A 22306-nucleotide genomic window follows, 5' to 3' on the forward strand; every position below is an offset into this window, starting at 1 on the left:
AATGCATTAAACGAGCTGGTTAGACTAAGATATGTATTATTACCCTGCCCCCCCGAAGAAAAGGTAAAGGGTATTGTTTTTGGTTCCATTTGTTTCTTTTAAAACTCTTCTTCGTTTGTTGTAACATCCATCTTTTTTTGTTCATGCGACTCTAAATGCGGAAAAATGTCTTTCCATTGCAGTTTTGCACAGTATACCAATTTTGCTATGCCCGAAAAAACACCATTTCCCATTAGGCAAATTTTTAAGTGTAAGTTACATTCACGCAATTTGAGGGTCAATGGAAAAGCAAACAATGTTGTAGAAGATGATGGTGTTTCCACGTTCACTATGGAACCTCTGAAAGTCCAAATGGTCATATTTGATGATCATAAAAAGATGGCAAACTGCATTTTACACCAATTATTTACACATATTGATAGGATTAGTGGATCAACAGGTATTTAACTTGTTATATCAATAGATGGTTTTGGTCACCGGTGGCTGTTTGGGTCTTTATGGGTTAAATAAGTTATCAACTTACCTCAATATGTACAAATCTCTTGATTTTTAGCCCTACTCACTCACCCTGTGAATCATATTTTTACGAGTGTATGGATGTTATTATGATTTTTTAAGCCTTGCATTATGACTGCAATGTCGTTATGTGTGGATCGATACTGACATTTTGATATCTCAGATACCAGATCTTTGGTCTCTAGAATCAATTCACAAATCAAAACATTGATACTTTTGATACTTCAGTCATTTGAGGTAATGTACATCAGGAGCACAGTGAAAAGAAGCTAAACTATTGACATCTTGTCCAAATTATACATGATCGGTTGGAACTACTTTTTCTTCCGCTTGGGTAAGTGTGTACTGCGTCACACTTCTCAGTCAGTCCTTCTCAGCCCTAAGATACCTGGGAATGACTGACACTTCTGGACCAGCAGAGAGAGTCTTTTCAAAGACAGGAGAGGTTCTGAGCAGGAAAAAGAACAGACTAAAGAGGAAAACAGTGAATATGTGATAGTTCCTAAAGAAAAACTTGTGAATGAGGAAAAATGTCGATGTTGGATGCTTTTGTTGAAGTGTGACATCTTCAGTATTTTCATGTTTCATATTAACACATTCATGTAACATGAATTAATCCGCAACTTTTCATTTTTATAGTAGTTCTTAACAATTAAACAATAATTACTCTCACGTCTTGTATTCTTTATGACGTTATGATTTGAAATACGCTTTTTTTTTTTAATTTTCCAGACATTAGGTGTATTTTTACAAAGTATCAGATCAGTATCGCTGATACCAGCCTGAAATTGACTCGGTATCGGATCAGATAGGAAATCTGTGGTATCGAACGTTACTACTGCAAACCTCTGAATACTATTAAATAGAAAACCCCTTTAATGTGTACATATTGACATTCATCAAAATTGTAAGAGTAATGCTTGGTGAGTGTACTAATAACAATACCTGTCGTAAAGATAGGTGACGTTGATGATACGTTACGTTGCTGTAAAGTAATTTGTGTCTGAAGATGCATGGGTTTTTGAAGTAAACAACACCAACTAGAAAGTCACTTGTCACTCTTATTTTCCACACACAAAAACAATACAGTGAGGACTATTTGTTGTTGTATGGTGTCTATAATTACATATTTATATTCATATTTCCAACTGAAAATGCAATATATATGCAGTTTCATTTTGTATGACAACTGTTTCCTAGTATGTTATCATAAAGCCTTCGCTGAATGTAAAATTATTCTAACCTGTTCTGTTTTAACAACCAAAGTTGATGGATACTTGCTCTATAATTTTTATAAATAAAGAAGCCGCTTTTTCCACTGTAGCAGATTGTTATATTTTCCATTTAGTTGAAATTGTACATACCATTGAGTTACAGGATTTTGGTGATGATATCTGACATTGAGCTGCTTCGACTACAAAATGATGCTTTTGTGAAATGAACAAAGTATGAACGGCAGTTAAAAATTCGAGCCTTGAGTCTGCTTTTTTTTTTTTCTGTCTTTTTTTTCCTCGTTATTGCACATTGGCTGGAGTTTTGGTCCTTGGAGGCTTACAGGTGCTTCATGCCTCAGCCTCAGGCATGATGACAGCTCATCAAAATGAATGACAGGTGTGGAGTCAAAGACCTGACCAACAGGAGGCAGAGGCAGTGTTACACTTCACGCCTCAAGGTGGAAAGTTTCATATCGGTGTTTTCACCAAATAAAATATGTGTGAAGCAATACTTCTCCCAACAAACACCAAAATATTTCTAAGAAGCAGATCTTTGACCCAGAATCTTCTGTGTTTCTAGTAAAATGTATAGTGTTTGTAAGAAAAAATAAAAATAAAAAATTGTGCGGCCGTAGCTGTTGCTGATGCTTTTTCTATAGTTTTCATATATGCTTTACCTCATGGAAGGTGTTGCAACGATGTTTTAATGCCCCCTTCCCTCATCCATTCAAAACAAATGTTTACTTGTACCTTCACTCATATTCTTTAGCTTTACTCTGCACAGTTTTCATATTATTACACCTATTTCTGTGCCCATCCAAAAACTCAATTTGGGATGGACCAATAAATACATTTTCAGACACTGAAAATGATATTAAGCAAATAAAATAAAATTAAATAAAATACAAATAAAACAAGCAACCATTATTCACATTTTTATAGAGTAATCATACTCATGAGCAGTATGCACATAGTAATTTAAACAAAGTATTAATTCAATCTGCCATCAACGTAAGTGTTGTACTATCTTTTACATTACATTACATTTAGCAGATGCTTTTACCCAAAGAGACTTACAAAATAGATGATCAAATCAAGCATCAGTGGTAAAGTACAATAAGCAAAACATTATCAAGTGCAAGAAAAACTGGCTCTTATGGTTGTGGTGACGAAGGTTCTTTTCTAAAACAATGAGAATCATTCATTACCTCCGCCAAAGAGGTTATGTTTTTGCCGGCGTTGGTTTGTCTGTCTGTCTGTCCGTGTGCAAGATAACTCAAAAAGTTATGGACGGATTTGGATGAAAATTTCAGGAAATGTTGATACTGGCACAAGGAACAAATGGCCTGCCTTGGCAGAGGTCTGCGCTCTCCAAGTGCTTTTCTAGTTAAAACTGGTTCTTTGGTTAGTCAGAATGTAGTAAGAGGATGGTTCAAAATTTAAAGGGGGCCAACACAGTCCCCTGTGGAACCCCGATGTCAGTCATTTTCCTTCCTGGAGACAATAGTGACATGACATATTGGGGCCAATCATTAGGAAAAATGGGAATATTTAGATGTATCAATAACACTGGTCTACATTTTTTTAAAGAAATGATTTGCTTCAGACATTAAATGTGCTAAATGTTACGTATTTTAATAAGATTAATTGGAAAATAAATGACAAAAGTGCCGGTTTGCTCATGTTCTCAAGGTATATGATTAAGTGTTATTACACATATATATTGGTTTATGTACATTTATATAATAGTTTTATAAATCTTCCACTAAATAGAACCTGTAAAAGTGAATGTATTCTAATGTGCAGACAGTGTTTTTAAGTAGATCTTGTAGCTCTGAGACAAATATTCCTTTTGAGTCAAACCCATTCTTTCGTTAATTCTTGAATTTCACATTTTGGCCCAACTTGGAAACTTCAGCCAACCAGCATTTTTGACTTGACTTTTCTTTATCAGTGACTCGTGGTAAAATTTCATTACTTTTACTCTGGAAGCATTTTCCTTGTAGACCAGTGTAACACATGCATGAGAAACCATGAATGGACACATTTTAAGTCCCATAAAAAAGCAGCCTACATATATCTTATTACCTACATATATGTATATTTTCTGTAAATATACTGTATAAATACAAGGAGACAATTTTACATTTTATTCATAATAAAATAACACTGATCAATTCAGCATATGAAAGCTAAGTTTTGTCTGAATTTTTTGAGTCAGTGGGATGTTAACACTGTTACACAACATCAGCTGTGTTCAGAATCATATAATGGACACATGCTACATACTGCATACTATACAGTATTTTCTACAGCAGCATACAGTAAAATATGTTGTATGTCAACAATATGTTGTTTACTATATAGTCACAAGATCACCTAATACCATAAATCAGGGGTCTCAAAAATGTGGCCCAGGGGCCAAAATTGGCCCGCCAAAAGGTCCAATCTGGCCCGTGGGATGAATGTGGGAAGTGCAAAAATTACACTGAAGATATTAACAATCAAGGGTGTCAAACTCATTTTAGTTCAGGTTCCACATACAGACCAATATGATGTAAAATAAAATAATAGCATAATAAACTGTAAACAGTGACAACTCCATTTTTCTAGGTTCAACTGGACTAGTTTTGCTGTTTTGAAGCAAAACTAGTCCACTTGAACCTAGAACTACTAAGAAGAACAATGACGCTGGGCAAATGAGAAATTGTTCTTATTTTAGTTAGAAACTCCAATTTTTTTTAAAACAATATTATGCTTGTTACCAAATGTTTGTGTAACATTGTGTGTAATGCACAGGTATAAATGATAAGCTGAGGCATAATAGTGTTAAAACTGCACTTATTTTTCTTACAATTTTCAGGTTATTCACATGTTTTTTGTTAAAGGATAGTTTGTAAATGTAAAAATGTTCATAATTTAATGTTTTTTATTGGACTAAAACAAAGAGAAGTAGTTGTCACTATTCATAGATTATGATGCTATTACTTTAGTGGTCCGGCCCACTTGAGATAAATTGGACTGAATATGGCCTCTGGAAGAAATGAGTTTGACACCCCTGCCATATATACAATCACCAGGGTTCTGTTTGAGAAATGTCTGTTTATTTTAGTTTATATACATTTTTGAACCCTACATGAAATCACTGGATATAAATGAAATAATTCATACTAGCATTAGCTCACTTATTAGCTTATTTGAGTGTTGAAACTACAAGACTGTAGTTATTTGTAGCAAAACTAGCTTGATGTTGTATGCACTTACCTATGTAGTCACTCATTTACTCTGCAGCAAACAGTTATTTTCATCTCCATTTCTTCATCTGTATATTCATATATAATAAATAATAACATATCAAAACTCCAGGAGAATAGGTGGCAGACACTAAACGTTAATCACACCAATTACAACCCACCATTAGACAAGTTACAGAGAATACTGGCTCCATCAGTGCACATTTTGGCACACTGCAGATTTTTCAGTTTTGTCACATAATACATAAGACTTACTACGGTACTTTTTGTCAGAATTAGTAAGTCAGTAGTACAGTATATGGGTGATATAGCCATGCTTAGGGTTGTGTATTGGCAAGAATCTGGCGATACGATACAAATCACAATACTAGGATCACGATCCGATATATCATGGTACTGTTAAAAAGGCAAGTTTTTTTTTTTTTTTTTTTTTTTTAAATGATTATTTCCTTGAAGAATTGAATTACACCAGGAATATGCACAAATACTAAACACATTTTTATTTGATCAGAACAGGATCTAATGCTATATCCCAAAATGTTCCGTGTTAAAACTTAAATTATGTTTTACAGACATTACAGTTTAAAATCCTGTTCAAATGTTCATATTTTATTAGTTCATAACTAACATCATAACATCAATTTTGTGCAATCCCAACAAAAGAACTAACATTATTTAATAAAAGAGTGTTCAATAATAATAAATAAAATATAAACAAAAAAGAAAAACAAAAATGAACTCCACAATATCTGCATTTAAATAAATCGCTAAAAATATTGACAGTACTTTTTAATTACTATACAGTATTGTGAAATCAAATTTTTGCGATATATTGAACTGATATTTTCTCACACCCCTAACCATGGTGGATCACATTAATCCTGAATGAAAAAGGATGAACAAGAGGACAAGCTGCTGTGAAAACACTGTAAAACACTGTAGAAGCAGGTCATTTTTACACAAACACTTCTGATTAACATGTAATTATACACTAATCACATCATCATTATGAATATTCTATTTCATTTCTGCATTTAGATCCTTATAAATCCCCTTAAATCTTGCATGCTGGACCTTTAATTAATTTCATCTCATATTGTTTGTGTTTGTTTTATATAAGATAATCCTTTAGTGGTGTACAATTTATGAATAACAGAGTGGGTGTACATATAGCAGTAGCCGTACACAATAGATGTAAATAAGAACGGCTGCTCTGGAATGGTTCAACCTTGTCAATGCAATGAAAAAGTGAAACTTATTGCTGATGATTTTGCTGATGATAATTGGACCATATGATGGTTTAGTAATCCAGTCTTCCAGGGTGTAGTGCCTCACTTGTATGCAGAAGTGGTTTCAGCTTTCCACCTTAACATCCAGAACAAACATTCAGTTCATGGTAGTTGTCAGGTTGTAACAATGGTTTCCTTGACAGGGATATTTCTAAAAGACCTACTGAATAGGTTTGGGGTGTTCCTACTGTGTTAGGTATGTACTGTACATTACAGGGGAATAGGCCTGTAACGGTACACAAAATTTTCGGTTCGGTACGTTTTCGGTTTTCAAAGCCACGGTTCGTTTTTTTTTGGTTCGGTACGGGAAGAAAGAAAACCCCTCAAAATGTCTTTAATACATTTATGAATTTTTGAAAATTTTTTGGACACAATAAAATATAGGAAAACAGGAATAATATAATTCTGCTGCTATAAATCAAATAGAAAATAAAATAACTTATTAATATTACTAAATGTATTTTACACAATAGTATTGCACTTTTCCCTGACAGGGAGTTTTGAACAAACAAAAAAAATCTAATCACAGTTCTGTCAGTTCACATTCTGCATAAAAATATCAACAAAAAAATTCTGCATGAAGTGCAACATTAACAGGAGGGTAAACTGGTATTCTGTTTTAACAAACTGAAGCGCAACATTGACAACAAAATTAACCAAATTATTTTAGGACAGAGAACAAACTGTTTAGGCCACTTTGTGTACTTGTGTGTGTGTGTGCGTGCGCGCAAGATGCGATTTTTCTGGGGGATGGTTTGTTTGTTGTTTTTTTGTTTTGTTTTTTTGGTTGGTGCCGGGGTGGGGTGGGAGGGTGCGGTCCGGTCCATAACTAACGTAACTAACGCTGGCGTGAAACGAAAGTGAAACTTTATTTTTATATACTTTCAATGGCACTCTGAGTTCTATTCCTCTGTTATACAGCGTGCGTGAGAAAGAGAGAGAGAGAGAGAGAGAGAGAGAGAGAGCGAGCTAGTGTAAGTGTTTTAGAACTACCGTAGTTCATAGGCGGTAAACAGCGGTCGTCTTATCACCGTCTCTTTCCTCGTCGTTCACCTGAACCTGAACTGATCCCAAACGGGACTGTAATGATGGTGGGGGGTCTTCAGTCTCTTCCTTCCAGTTTCACATCATAGTTGTTGTTTGTTTTTAACCTTGTATCAGTTGCTATTTCGTATTTCGGGTCAATGTGTGCGTCCTTCAATATATACATGTGAAACTTGCGCGGATTTAAAGTTCCGCATCGAACAATGTCTTTCGTTTCTTTGTCTTTTTGTCAACATACTGTGCTGTTTCGGTACAGCTGTGTACCGAACCGAACAGGTGTGTACCGAAACAGTTTGGTTCAGTACGTGTACCGTTACAGGCCTACAGGGGAAGCATGGTAGTATTTACAGGCAATTTGCTGCAATGTCAAGCAATTTTTTTACTGGACATTTACATATATTGCCATAGGAGCATGCATTTTTGTTTCATAATGGCCCACTGTGTTGGTTAACTTGCCAGGCTTGATCTAAGACTCATTTATACTGATTCAAAACATGGACAGAAAACAAGAAGTTTGTGAAAAATCTAATAAATGAGTTTTTGGTAGCATTTACACCTTCAACAATTTGAAAACACATTCTTATTCGAGGTGCGATTTGTTGGGGGTGTGTGAGGGGAATTCCTTTACATCCCAACTTCTGCTCAATGAATTTCATCCTCGGGGGGCACAACCAACCGATGTAAATAACAGGCAGGTTGTGACTGTTTTCTTCCACCTATATCCTATATTACTGGTACTAACATTCACCTCAACCCAACTGTCGACAGTCTCAATTCATAAACATCCTCATGCGCTGGGGCGCTGTAAAGGTGGGCGGGGGGGAATAAACATGTGTGTCCAGTGGATACAGGTAAGAAGTTGTTAAAATTTCATGTAAGATCTGTTGTATAATAGAGGAATAGAACCCAGGAGTTGGACGTTGAAAGTATGTAAAGTTTCACTTTCATTTTACGCCAGCATTAGTTACATTAGTTACGGACCACACAATATAGGAAAATACATGATTTTCACTGAAACAAGGCAAAACACAGAGGATAACATTATAATAAATGGTGATAAATCACTTCAGAAAGGTTCAGTTTAGTGGAAAAATTTAATAGGGAATTTTATGGGTTAGCCCTCCAGTATCCGGGTGCAGTTTTTGGACACACTTTGCACTTCGTTTTAAAAAACTTCATATGATTTTTCACAATTGAAATAAGGTTAGAATTCAAAAGTTGTTCATTTGTGCATGATCTTTAAAATTCTGACCACCAACTAAAATTTGCACATTGTAAACAAAAGAAAATTGCAAGACTAGCATCTGTCTCCCAAGTGTGCCTAAGACGCACTATTTCTAACATTATAACCACTGTTTTTGATCCGAAAGCCATTCAGGCATAAATTCTGCTTTTACTGATATCTGGGCTTCATTTGAGAGGTGAGGGTCTAAATGAATTTATTGACGTTGTTAATGTTGCTGTTCATCATTGACATATGCCAGGCTGCAAAAATCAAATAATATGTAATCCAACTTTTATGTAATATTTTGGAAAAAAAAAAACCAACACATTTTGTGTTTTTTGTATCAAAAAATGTAGTGACATCATAATAAAAAGAGATCGTTTAAAGGGTTAAAAAAAATCTAAAATGAATGAATTTGATCTGTAGGATTAGGGCTGACCTTGATTTACAAAAATAAAATCAAATTAGAGCAGAAAAATGAATCAATATATAATATTTAATGGTTTGATTTATAGGTGTGCATTTTGCGCACACTTGGTGACAGATGCTAGTATTTTTGAACATTTGACCTAGCGCCAAAAATAATAATGCAAATTAACCAATGTTGCTGTTAATCACTGACATATGCCAGGCTGCAAAAATCAAATAATATGTGATCCACTTTTTATGTAGTATATAGAAAAAAAAAAAAAATTGTGTGTTTTTTGCATCCAAAAAAATGGTTTGTTTACATTACAAACACGGCATTTAAAGGGTTAAAAAATTTAGCAATTATTGAGTATTTGGTATTTTTATTTACGGCTCAAGTTGATGAAATAGAAAAAAGTGTAAAAGAATTAAAAACAAACTGTATGAATTTTTTTTTTGACATTATTCCACAAGTGTGCCAAAAAGGTACACTTGGTGCTTAGTAAGGGCCTTACTGGACGGGATACCGGAGGGTTAAAGGAAGGTGGCTTTGTATTGACACACTGGGGGACGGATTATGATACAGAAAAGATGTACAGCAAGACAGAGATTATCTGGGCTTGTACTGTACTGTGTAATGTCCCACAAAAGAATGACATCTCCTCCCTTTCAGAGCACTGTACACTCCCTCCAAAGATTTATGACCTGATGAGCTGGAACTACTCGCAAATCTCCGGTCTGCACTGGAAACCTTCAAGATTACGTAATGCTGTCAGAGAAGACAAGGAATTGTTTCAATTAGCAACCACTTTGTGTTGGGCTGTTTTAACTGGTGATACATTTTGTAGCTGGAGATTATTTATAACATGTTGAACTAAAAGTAAGGGCAGTGATAGTTAGTTGTACAGGGTTTCTGCAGGTATCAGCCAATCTAATTTAATGCTTTTGAATGCTCTTTGTAATGAATAAATGAATGAATTAATATTGTTATTTAAGTTATGCACAAAAACACATACATATAAAAAAAACAAAAAACAAAAAACAACTCAACAACAAGCTACATAATTTCAATTCGTCCATCAATTGATTCCATAATTTGACAACAATAACAGAAACTGATATTTTCATTAATATTTGTTCTTACTTTACATCACAGGTGTCAAACATGCAGCCCGGGGGCCAAATCCGGCCCTCCAAAGGGCCCAGTCTGGCCCTTGGGATGAATTTGAGAAATGCAAAAATTACACAAAAATATTAACAATCCTTTTAGTTCAGGTTCCACATTCAGACCAATTCAATCTCAAGTGGACAGGATTCAGTAAAATACTATCATAATAATCTATAAATACTCACAACTCCAAATTTCTCTCTTTGTAAATGTAAATATTTTCATGTATTTACACTAAAACAAAGTATAATTTCACAAAAAATGTGAGCAACCTGAACAAATATGAACAACCTGAAATGTTTTAAGAAAAGTAAGTACAATTTTAACAATATTCTGCCTGATATTAAATGTTTTGTGTATTTGTAATAATCTGTAAGTTATAATGCACATATGTAAATGACAAACTGAGGCTTAATATTGTTAAAATTACACTTTTTTTTTTTTTTTTTTTTTTTTTTTTAGTTTGCTCATGTTATTCACATTGTTTGAAAGGATAGTTTGTAGATGTAAACATTTTCATTGCTTAATTTGACTTTTTTCACTCTAAAACAGAACATTTTGGAGTTGACATTATTTATATATAATTATTGTTATTATTTTACTGGTTCGGCCCACTTCAGACCAAATTTAGCTGAATGTGGCCCCTGAACTAAAGTGACTCTGACACCCCTTCTTTACATGTTTCAAACACAAACATCCCTCTTAAATTATAATTCCCTTCTCTTAACTTAATTTTTTTTCCAATATAAACAGGAAGACTTTTTCTCTTAGGGTGAAACATAATTGCCATCGCTTTTAAAAATACAATATCAAAATATTTTAATATACCAGATCCTACAAAAAATGGATTACTTGATTGAAGATAACCAACTTTATTTATCACTCTAATAGCGTTGAAAGTGTTGCAAAAATGCCACTTTGAACAAATTTAATGCCCATATCCAACTGCAGACACAATTTTATTTATAGTTTTATGGCGGTTCTGAATAGTTCCTCCTTCAATCACTTCTGCTGAAACTTGCATTTTCCCATTTTTTCCGACATTTGCTAATATTCCCTCCACTCTTTCGCCACAGCATGAGCATGCTCACAGCACGTTGCATTCCAAGCATCTGGTGTTATGACTTTGTGCATCTGCCATAAACAATAAACAATTAAAGGGTTCCACCTGTCAATCATCACACTATACTTAAAATTATTAAATGTTTATATGATCAAAATAAATTGTGAATAACAATGTTTTGTTTTGTTTTTTTCCATCAAGTGTATTTAATTTTTTAATGCCTCTGGACATCGAATTTAATGCTTTTTAATGCCATTTAATGACTTTTAATACTTTTTAATGACCTGCAGAAACTGTTGTAATACTGCAAAAATGGAACTGGAATTTTTCCTGCCTATTCCTGAATTTGTGTCAGCCACAGATTGTATAAAATTAGTCAACAGAGGAACTGTGATGTCATCCATTAGCTCCTGAGCTGATGTTTTGATGCCATTAGTTTACATTTTGGTTGTCAAGTTGGCTTTTTGGAACCAGACGTGACCATATTTGGACAAAAAGGGGTTGAACTGCAGAAGCCTGTAGGTTCATCTAATGTTAAACACAAGCTGGCAGTCTCAGTATCATATTAGTGGAACTTGCAGTGGAGCTGTTTGTCAAGAAAAAAATGAATATTATTAAATAAAAGGAAAAAAAGCCTGACATGACAGATATTTTATTAATCTGACATCGTATTAACTGAGGAAAAATGTAAAGATGAACTATCAGATCACTTTAAATAAAACTAAAAATACAGTAATGAGTCCTGAGTGAATAAATAAATAAATAAAATGCTGATTTGAGGTATTTTACAAAGAATTTAAGCAAATCTATAGGAGCCGAGGGTTTTTGGAGTCAACCCCAGCAGCCGTCAGCAGAAGTTAATTTAAGATACTTCTATTTTGGCTTCTCTTTGTTCTTGCCCCTTTGGTGTCAGTCCCAATAAGTACAGAAAATATACACATTACATATATACAAATTTATTGTTTAAGTTTTTTGAGCTGATTTAGGATAATTTTGGTGTGCTGAATCCAAAAATCACATTCATTTTGCTCAATCAGGTCAACTTTCTGAACTATGCTACATATTGGCTTTTTAACATTTTTGCTTACATTTATGGGCATTTTCACATCATATGATACAAAATTCTTTCATATTTCTTGCAATAAACAACTTCTGAAGATTTTACTTTTGCCAATTTATGATTAATGTTTTTTTAATATTACAGGTGAATGAAATGGCTTTGACTAGAAGATCTTGCAAAAATAAGCCTGACGTATTCTGCTACATCTGCGGTGAATACACCATTGTACCTAACAGGAATCCTGTTAGAAAATGATTTTTTTTTCTCTTAAAACCTATTTTGGGTGAGAACTATATAAAAAATCAACTGATAAAGTCTGAAAAATGTAATCAATTTTGTAAGATCAAATTTTTCAAAATCAAATTAGTAAAAAACCTGACCTGATTGAGAAAAACATGTCATTTTTGGATCTAGCGGTGCAAAATGGTCCTAATTCAGTTGAAAAAACCTAGACAACTTGCAAAAAACATTTTTTTGTAACCCAGTGTTATAGGATTCATTCCAGTCTAATCAATTTTATTTGGACTCAAGTAATGCATTATAGTAATGGATTACTTTTTGTTGTAACGCAGTAGTGTAAGGCATTACTAATCAATTTTCAGTAATGTTTTACTAGGTACATACTCAATAGCGCTTGCATTACAACACACTTTTTCCTCATAATTTAATTGCTCAAATGAAAAAAACAAACAAATTCATTGTTTAAGTTTTTTGAGCTGATGTAGGATAATTTTGGTGTGCTGAATCCAAAAATCACATTCATTTTGCTCAGTCAGGTCAACTTTCTGAACTATGCTACATATTGGCTTTTTAACATTTTTGCTTACATTTATGGGCATTTTCACATCATATGATACAAAATTCTTTCATATTTCTTGCAATAAACTAGATTTTACTTTTGCCAATTTATGATTAATGTTTTTTTTTAATATTGCAGGTGAATGAAATGGCTTCGACTAGAAGATCTTGCAAAAAAGAAGCCTGACGTATTCTGCTACATCTGCGGTGAATACACCATTGTACCTAACAGGAATCAAGTGAACAGATGATTTTTTTTTTTCTCTTAAAACCTATTTTGGGTGAGAACTATATAAAAAAATCAACTGATAAAGTCACAAAAATGTCATCAATTTTGTGAGAAGATCAAATTTTTCAAAATCAAATTAGCAAAAAAACCTGACCTGATTAAGAAAAACAGATGTCATTTTTGGATTTAGCGGTGCAAAATGGTCCTAATTCAGTTGAAAAAACCGAGACAACTTGCAAAAAACATTTTTTTGTAACCCAGTGTTATCAAACTATGGGTTAACCAGGGGAATAGAGAAGGATAATACTGCACTTCATAGTAACAGCTGAGTGGCAGTCCATAAATACTGACAAAATTTCATAACAGGTCTTTAATCAGAGTTCTACAGGTTTCTACAAGTTAAATTTAAGACTTTTAAAGACCTTTTTAAGACTAGTTAGAACTGAATTTAATGTCCATTTCACAGCCATATGGCAAATATTTGTGACTCCCTAGTGCAGGGGTGTCAAACTCATATTAGTTCAGGAGCCACATACAGCCTAATATGATATAAATTGGGCCGGACCAGTAAAATAATATAAATAATAGGATAAGAACTTATAAATAATGTCAACTCCAAAGTATTTTTCTATGTTTTTGAGTGAAAAAAGTCAAATTCCATAATGAAAATGTTCACATCTACGAACCATACTTAATAATAATACTAGTACTATATACTAATAGTACTTGAACACAACATGAACAAATCTGATCAACTTGAAAATTCTTTGGAAAAATAAGCGCAGTTTTAACAATATTACACCTTAGTTTATCATTTATACATATGCATCACAACTTACAGATCACTGTGGATGTACAAATACACAAAACATTTAGTAACAGGCAGAATATTAGTAAAATTCCACATACTTCTCTGAAGACATTTCAGGTTATTCACATTTTTTGTAAAAGGCTAGTCTGTAAATGTAAACATTTTTGTGTAATATAAATTTTTTACACTAAAACAGAGAGAAAAATTTTCCTTTTTCATTGTTTTTTAGGTTATTATGATTGTATTGTACTGGTCTGACCCTCTTTAGATTCAGTTGACCCAATATTAATTTTAATATTTTAATTTTAATATAAATTTTAACATCCTTGATTGTTAATATCTTAAGTGTAATTTCTGCATTTCACAAATTCATCCCAGGGGCTGGACTGGACCCTTTGGTGGGCCGGTTTTGGCCCCCGGGCCGCATTTTTCACACCTGTGCCCTAGTGGAATCATTAGCTCTGTTGCATTTAGATTATTGTTCAATCGTTTGGTCAAACACATCAGAAATAAATCTAAATAAACTTCAAATTGTGCAAAATAAAGCAGCTCGAATAGTCCTAAACTGTCTTTTTAGAACAAGTACTAGAGACACTCCCACCTGTCTGGCCTGGTTACATGTAAAAGGCAGAATTAACCCTTTCATGCACTGTCCACTCCAGTGGACAGTTCTTCTCCAGCTGTTCTCTTGTATATTAATGGGTTTGGTTGTTTTAGTTCCATATCGGCCAACACAGTGGACACTTATGCACCATCCCATACACTGTAATTCAGATCATTACTGTAACTTTGCTGTTCTTGATGAACCTGATCTGCAGTAACATGTTTGAGTGTAAATCAATTGTTATTTGTCCGGCAAGAAGGTTTTTTTTTTGCATATTATCTCCATGAAGTGAGTAATTACTAGCATTAGAATATGTTAAAATGTGAGAAGACATCAGATTAGCAGCATTAAAAATGTTTTTATTTCATTGTTTTCATATCACTTTCTGATATTCGGTTTTAAACACGTTTCTTTACTTCAAAAATTAAATGCATGGATATTTTTGTAACTCCATAGAAAAAAAAAACCCGATCGCATTGTTTTTTTCATGGCTAAACACAGAAGAAAAAAATCTTGACTAAGGTTCTCATAATTCGTGCATGAAAGGGTTAAATACTCTTTAGTTTAATTTATTAGAAACATCATAATTACAAAAACACCAGAACTCTTTTACAGTAAACTGACTTTCTTCAGTGACGCCCATCAACATTCCACACGTCAATCAGAGGACAAACGTTTCCTGTTGCCTGCCTGTAGGATGAATCAAACACAGGGTAGTGTGCAATATAGAGCAATGGTGGCATGGAATACATAGCCATAGTTTTTAATTTCAGAAATTCAAGCGGTTAGTTTTTCTAAAAGGTTGAGTATTTTCATATTTACCCAAGAATAACTGTCTGAGCTATTGCACATCCTATAATGACATCACCTAGATCACAGGTGTCAAACATGCGGCTCGGGGGCCAAATCTGGCCCACCAAAGGTTCCATTCCGGCCCTGCAGGATGAAAGTGCAAAAATTAACCTGAACAGTCCAGGTTGTCCAAGTCATTTTGGTTCAGGTTCCACATACAGACCAATGTGATCTACAGTAAAAATAACAACACAATAACCCATAAATAATGACAACTACAAATTTTCTTTGTGAAAAATTATGTGGAAAAAATTGAAGTGAAAAAAATAACATCACACTGTGAAAATATTTACATTTACAAAACTGTTCTTTGACAACAAAATGTAAATAAATACATAAATAAAAAACCAAAGATGAACAACCCGACACGTGCAATTTGAACAATATTCTGCCTGTTCCTAAATGTTTTGTGCATTTATGGGTCCACTGTGATCTGTAGTTGTGTTAATTATAAGACATGGAATATTGTAGAAATTGTTCAAATTTTAGTTCCAAACTCCAAAATTTTAACCATATTCTGTTTGTTACCAAATGTTTATGGAACACTGTGTGTAAATGTACATGTATAAATAATAAGTCGAGGCATAATATTGTTAAAATTGCACTAATTTTTCTCATGAAATTTCTGTTTTTTTAGGTTATTCACATCTTTTTTGTAAAATGTAAATATTTTCATAATTTTATTGGGGTTTTTTGTACTAAAACAAAAAGAAAAACTTATATTTGTCATTATTAATAGGTTATTAAGTCATTATTTTACTGGTCTGGCCCACTTGAGATCAAATTGGGCTAAATATGACCCCTGAACCAAAATGAGTTTGACACCCCTGATGTAGATGGTTTGTTTTTTGTTTGTTGTGGAGCTGTTTTTATTTATTTTTTTTTATTTTTTTTTATTTTTTGTTTCTGATTTTTTTTTTTTTTTTTTTTCTGTTGTTGGTATTATCATTGTTATTGTAATTGTTTTGTATTATGTGCTGTTGTTGATTTTTGGTTTTTGTGTTGTTGTGTTGAGTGTATGTACATCCTGTTTTTTGAACGAGTTGTGGGAAATTGTGGTGCTTTGTTTTTGTGTTGTTGATGACCCCAGGAAGAGTAGCTGCTGTGGTGTGCAGCAGCCAATGGGGATCAAACTAATAAACTAAACTAAACTCCTAGAACACTGGTCTACAATTTTTTAGAAATGATTTGCTTCAGACATTAAATGTGCTAAATGTTGCATATTTCAATAAGATTAATTGGAAAATAAATGACAAAAGTGCCGGTTTGCTGATGTTTTTAAGGTATATGATTAAGTGTTATTACACATATATATTGGTTTATGTACATTTATATAATAGTTTTATAAATCTTCCACTAAATAGAACCTGTAAAGTGAATGTATTCTAATGTGCAGACAGTGTTTGGAAGTAGATCTTGTCGCTCTGAGACAAATATTCCTTTTGAGTCAAACCCATTCTCTCGTTAATTCTTGAATTTCACATTTTGACCCAAGGCTGTATCTTGGAAAGTTCAGCCAACCAGCATTTTTGACTTGACTTTTCTTTATCAGTGACTCTCATGTGGTAAAATTTCATTACTTTTATTCTGGAAGCATTTTCCTTGTAGACCAGTGGAATTTAACAAAATGTATTTTTTAACTCCAACGCCTTGGTTCCCACCGTTCCAAGTAATTTCTCACTGGGGTCTGCAAAGTTAGCGATAATTGGTTCCTAATTTCAACATAAATTGTCAGGTCAGAACAGGTTTAACTGAGTCGACTAACGTTACTTTCTTTGCAGCTTAGACATTTAACAGACACATTTAATTATACAGTGAACAGGTTTATGGAAACATAACTTAATACCTTTTAAAGACTGTTTTAAGGTATTAAATGCAGATTTGTAAATTCAAGACTTTTAAAGGAGTGATATTTTGCTTTTTTTTAAAAATGGAATTATGCATTTTCAAACATTTCCCTGTGGTCTACATAAACTGTAAATGCTCTGCTTGGGACTGAATTCTTCATTAATTCATTAATTCAACTCCACAGGTCCATCTTCAACCCTATTTCTGAGTAATGACACCAGAAAGGTCGTTTTGAGGGCTGGTCCTTTAAATGCACATGACCCCGCCCCCTCCAAGTGGTTGGCTGTGCTGCTCTGTCCTGTCCAAACCAACAACTGAACATTTGAGGTAATTGGCTCAAAGTTTGGACATATTTTCAGTTTTTACTACAACCGCTGCCTCTGACAAACAATTATGTCGTACTCAAAGAAATGTTCATCTGAAGTCTGGACCTTATACAGGAGTTGGACAAAATAATGGAAACACCTTCTATGATGCCACAATGTTAGGTGTTTCCATTATTTTGTCCAACCCCTGTATGTGCAAATGCTGTGATGTAGCTAGTTACAAATTAACCCTTTCATGCATAGTGGTCACTACAGTGGACAGTTATTCCAAAGATGTTTTCTTGTATATTCATGGGTTTTTGTTGTTTTAGTTCTGTATCAGCCAACATGGTGGACACTAATGCATCATCCCATACACTGACATTCATACCATTACTGTAACTTTCCCGTTCATTTATCTAAATCAATTGTTAATAGTTATTAGACTGTAATTAACAGAGGTTTTTTTTTTTTTTTTTAAACATAAATGTTTTTTTTTCTTTTTTTGCATATTATCTGAGTGAGTAATAGTAATATTATAGTATGTTAAAATATGAGAAAACATCAGATTAGCTGCATTAACCTCCTGAGACCCAGGAAAATGAAAATTTTAGCTTTTTTGCATTAAACAATTGTCTTGATTAGAAACTACATAATACAACAGTTTGTTTGTGTTGTTTTTTTTTTCCCAAGACATTTTTTAAAATTATTTTTATTATTATTATTATTATTATTATTTTTTTTTTTTTTTTGGTGGAATGTCCTTTACAATGGACGGCATTTTTTAAGTAAAACTGTCAAACTTTTGTCCCCTACAGAGGACAAAAATGCATTGCTGGGTCTCAGGAGGGTAAAAATGCTTTTATTTCATAGTTTTCACACAGTATGTCAGTAAATGCATGTTTCTGAGCTTCAAAAATTAGACACATGGTGTTTCAGCGGAGTGGACATTTTTGTAACTCCATGAAAAATAGGTTCATTAAAAAAAAAAAAAAAAAAATCAATCACATTGGGGGTTTTTTCATGCCAGGAAAAAAATCTTGATTAAAGTTTTCATAATTCATGCATGAAAGGGTTAAGCAGGAAGTAAAAGAAGTTGTAGAAATCTACTAAATTTTTGCCGGAATGAACATATAAAGATAACTTTGCATCACCTGGAGGGTTCAAATTCAAACTTTTTTAACTATTAGGGTCCAAAAACACAAATAAATGAACCAAAGACTAATAAAAGTGGGTTTAGCAAAATATGACCCCTTTAAGACTTTATAAGACCAAGCAGGAACCCTGTTTAATCCAAAATAGCCTTTTGACCTGATGACTACCATGAATCAGCTAAACCCAGTAATGACACACAGTTTGTCTGTTGTCGATGCACAGTTTAAGCCTTAGTCACACATTTGATGAGTTCATATCAGTAAAAGTTTCAGAAGACTCCAAGACTGAAAAAGTAAAGCTTAATTTTGAACCTGATGGTTTAAAACTCTTGCTCCTGCCGTTAAAAAAACAATTTGCAGCTCTTTCAACTCCTTCTATGTTAGTAGTTGCACTGATTAGTGTTTCTGTGAATCTACTACAACAGGGGCGTCAAACTCATTTTAGTTCAGGGGCTACATTCAGCCCAATTTGATCTCCAGTGGGCCAGACCAGTAAAATAACAGGGGAAAAAGTAAAATTATATAATGATCAGGTTTACATCTACAAAGTTTCCTTAAAAATCGGAATAACATGAACAACTTGAATTGTCTTAAGTGCAATTTTAACAATATTCTGCCTTGTTTTATCAGTTTATCATTTACACATGTGCGTTACAATCACACAAAACATTTAGTAACAGGCAGAATATTGGTCAAATTGCATTTACTTTTCTTAAGACATTTCTGTTTGTTCATATTTGTTCAGGTTATTCACATTTTTTGTAAAAGTATAGTTTGGTAATGTAAACATTTTCATGTAATTTTACTTCTTTACACCAAAAAAAACCAAAGGGAAAATTTGGAGTTGTCATTATTTATAGGTTATTATGATAATGTTTTACTGGTCTGACCCACTTGAAATCTAATTGGACTGTATGTGTCTGTATGTGGAACCTCAATTAAAATGATTTTGACACTACTGATTGTTAATATCGTTAGTGTAATTTTTGCATTTCACAAATTCATCCCACGGGCCACATTGGACCCTTTGGCGGGCCGGATTTAGCCCCCGGGCCACATGTTTGACACGTGCACTACAGCATCCATAAGGACCTGTTGAGGTGAATATTGGAGAGAACAGGCCCACTGGTGCAGGCTGTGGACAGACCCTGTCTACTGTACTTTGTGTCAGTGTGTCCCAGGAGAGACACTGCCACTCATCCAAATCCTTCTATTTGTGTCACTGTTTCTCCCTCAACAACCTCAAAACTCCATCAGTCTGTGGAGCCCTCTATAGAAGGTCATCTGGTCATCTTCTGAAGTTGCTGGTCTACCTCCTGTGCTCTCCATGGTCTTTCTTTGTCCACTCATTCACTTCTTTGTCTGATTATTTCTTTGGTTTTGCTAACAGGAACTGTCAGCTCTGGGGGAAGTTTTTCTTCTGTTTGTGGCCCTAGAATGTAAGATACTAAATTAACCCATAACGACCCAGTGCTACTTTTGTGGTAATTCCTAAATGAATTCCTCTCTATATTTAATCTTTCTTATATGATTTATCACCATTTATTGTACTATTATCCTGTGTTTTGAATTATTCCAGTAAAAATCAGGTATTTTCTTATATTGATAAACAATGTGCGCTCCTTCAGTATGTCCGTGTGGAACTTGTGCGGATTTAACCCTTTCATGCATGAATTATGAGAACCTTAGTCAAGATTTTTTTTTTTTTTCTGGAATGTTTTTATACCTCCTTAGGCATAAAAAAAATTGCGATCAAGTTTTTTTTTTTTCATGGAGTTACAAAAATGTCCATGCATTTAATTTTTTAAGTAAAGAAATATGTATTTAAAACCCAATATCAGAAAGTAAAATGAAAACAATGAAATAAAGACATTTTTAAGGTTGCTAATTTGATGTTTTCTCACATTTTAACATACTCTAATGCCAGTTATTACCTCATATAATATGCAAAAAACAATGTTTTTGTCGAACAAATAACAACTGATTTACACTTAAACATGTTACTGCAGATCAGGTTTATCAAGAAAATCAAAGTTATAGTAATGGTATGAATTGCAGTGTATTATGGGATGTTGCATACATGTCCACTGTGTTGGTTCATATGGAACTAAAACAACAAAACCTATGAATATACAAGAGAACAGCTGGAGAATAGCTGTCCACTGTAGTGACCACAATGCATGAAAGGGTTAAATTTCCGCATCGAACGACGTCTTTTGTTCCTTTATCTTTTTCTCAACATACTGCACCGTTTCGGTACAGCTGTGTACCGAAGCGAACAGGTACGTACCAAAACGGTTTGGTTTGGTATGTGTACTGTCACAGGCCAAGTGGGAACTACTTCTTCTTCCGCCTGGTTAAATGAGTACTGCGTCACACTTCTCAGTCAGTCCTTCCCAGCCCTAAGATACCTGGGAATGACTGTCACTTCTGGACCAGCAGAGAGAGTCTTTTCAAAGACAGGAGAGGTTCTGAGCAGAAAACAGAACAGACTAGCCACCAGTGAATGTTTGGGTCTTTATGGGTTAAACACATTTTGCTTGCTCCACATTTCTGGTAAGAGCTTTAATGTTGCTTTTGTTGTCACACGCAGAATACACCTGCAATCCCACGCCTCAAGGACAAGTTAACAATTTGCCTGTATATTCTAAAACAATTTTCAGGTGCACATACGACCATTGAAATGCTAAAAACACCAGGCTGTGCTTGCTGTAATCAGCCATTCTTTTTATATTGCCTGTTCACATATCCCTTTTTAATGTACATTCAAAGTGATGGAGGACAAAATAAACAAAGCACTTTCTCCACAAAAAAAAAAAAAAAAAATTCTAATGTTCTTCTGAAGGTAATTTGATTCAGATGCATCACTTCTTTTCAGTTACTATTCCCTCACCACAGATGAACATGGAAACACTGACAACCAAAAGGTGACACTGCAAACACTTTTATCCAGATTTTTCTTATTCACACAACTAAACCCTGCATGTTTACATTGAAGACTGGATTTTTTTCGCCATTTCATAAGTCGTGCACATTGTGATGGCAATTGAACAAGTTTTGAAAAACCAATTACAGTGAACAAAGTCTGTTTCTGTGTTCTTATAGGTTATAGTGAATGCTGTTCTACTCTGTGTCTCTTCGAAAATGCATTTAAAGAACATCCTTGGTCATAGCAGACTGGCTGATTGTTGGGTCAAGGTCTATAAGATGGAGTAGCAAAGGTGTAGAGAGGAGTAATTAGTTCAATGGAAAGCACCCTTGAAAGCAGAATATATGAACTAACAGCTGAAAGGGGATAATAAATGAAGCAGTGGTGTAGAGTATTTGGAGAGGTGTACACGAGCAGGCACAGTATTTCATGATGATCAAATAGCCATGCAAATATGTATGTTTTATTATGAAGGCAGCATAGACCCTAACCTTGAAACACTGAATTACAACATATTATTAATTGAACCTTAAAT

The 22306-nt window shown here is 33.9% G+C and overlaps 1 long non-coding RNA gene across 1 annotated transcript; it reads left to right on the forward strand.

Moving 5' to 3' along the window:
• The first annotated feature begins 707 nt into the window (after positions 1 to 707).
• LOC115414068 (uncharacterized) lies at positions 708 to 21337 on the forward strand. Its single transcript, XR_003934551.1, has 3 exons — positions 708 to 878; positions 6803 to 6810; positions 21322 to 21337. It is a non-coding gene; the product is annotated as an uncharacterized LOC115414068 (long non-coding RNA).
• Positions 21338 to 22306: the final 969 nt, after the last annotated feature.

The sequence above is a fragment of the Sphaeramia orbicularis genome, chromosome 22, assembly GCF_902148855.1.
Source record: "Sphaeramia orbicularis chromosome 22, fSphaOr1.1, whole genome shotgun sequence".
Lineage (NCBI taxonomy): Eukaryota > Metazoa > Chordata > Actinopteri > Kurtiformes > Apogonidae > Sphaeramia > Sphaeramia orbicularis.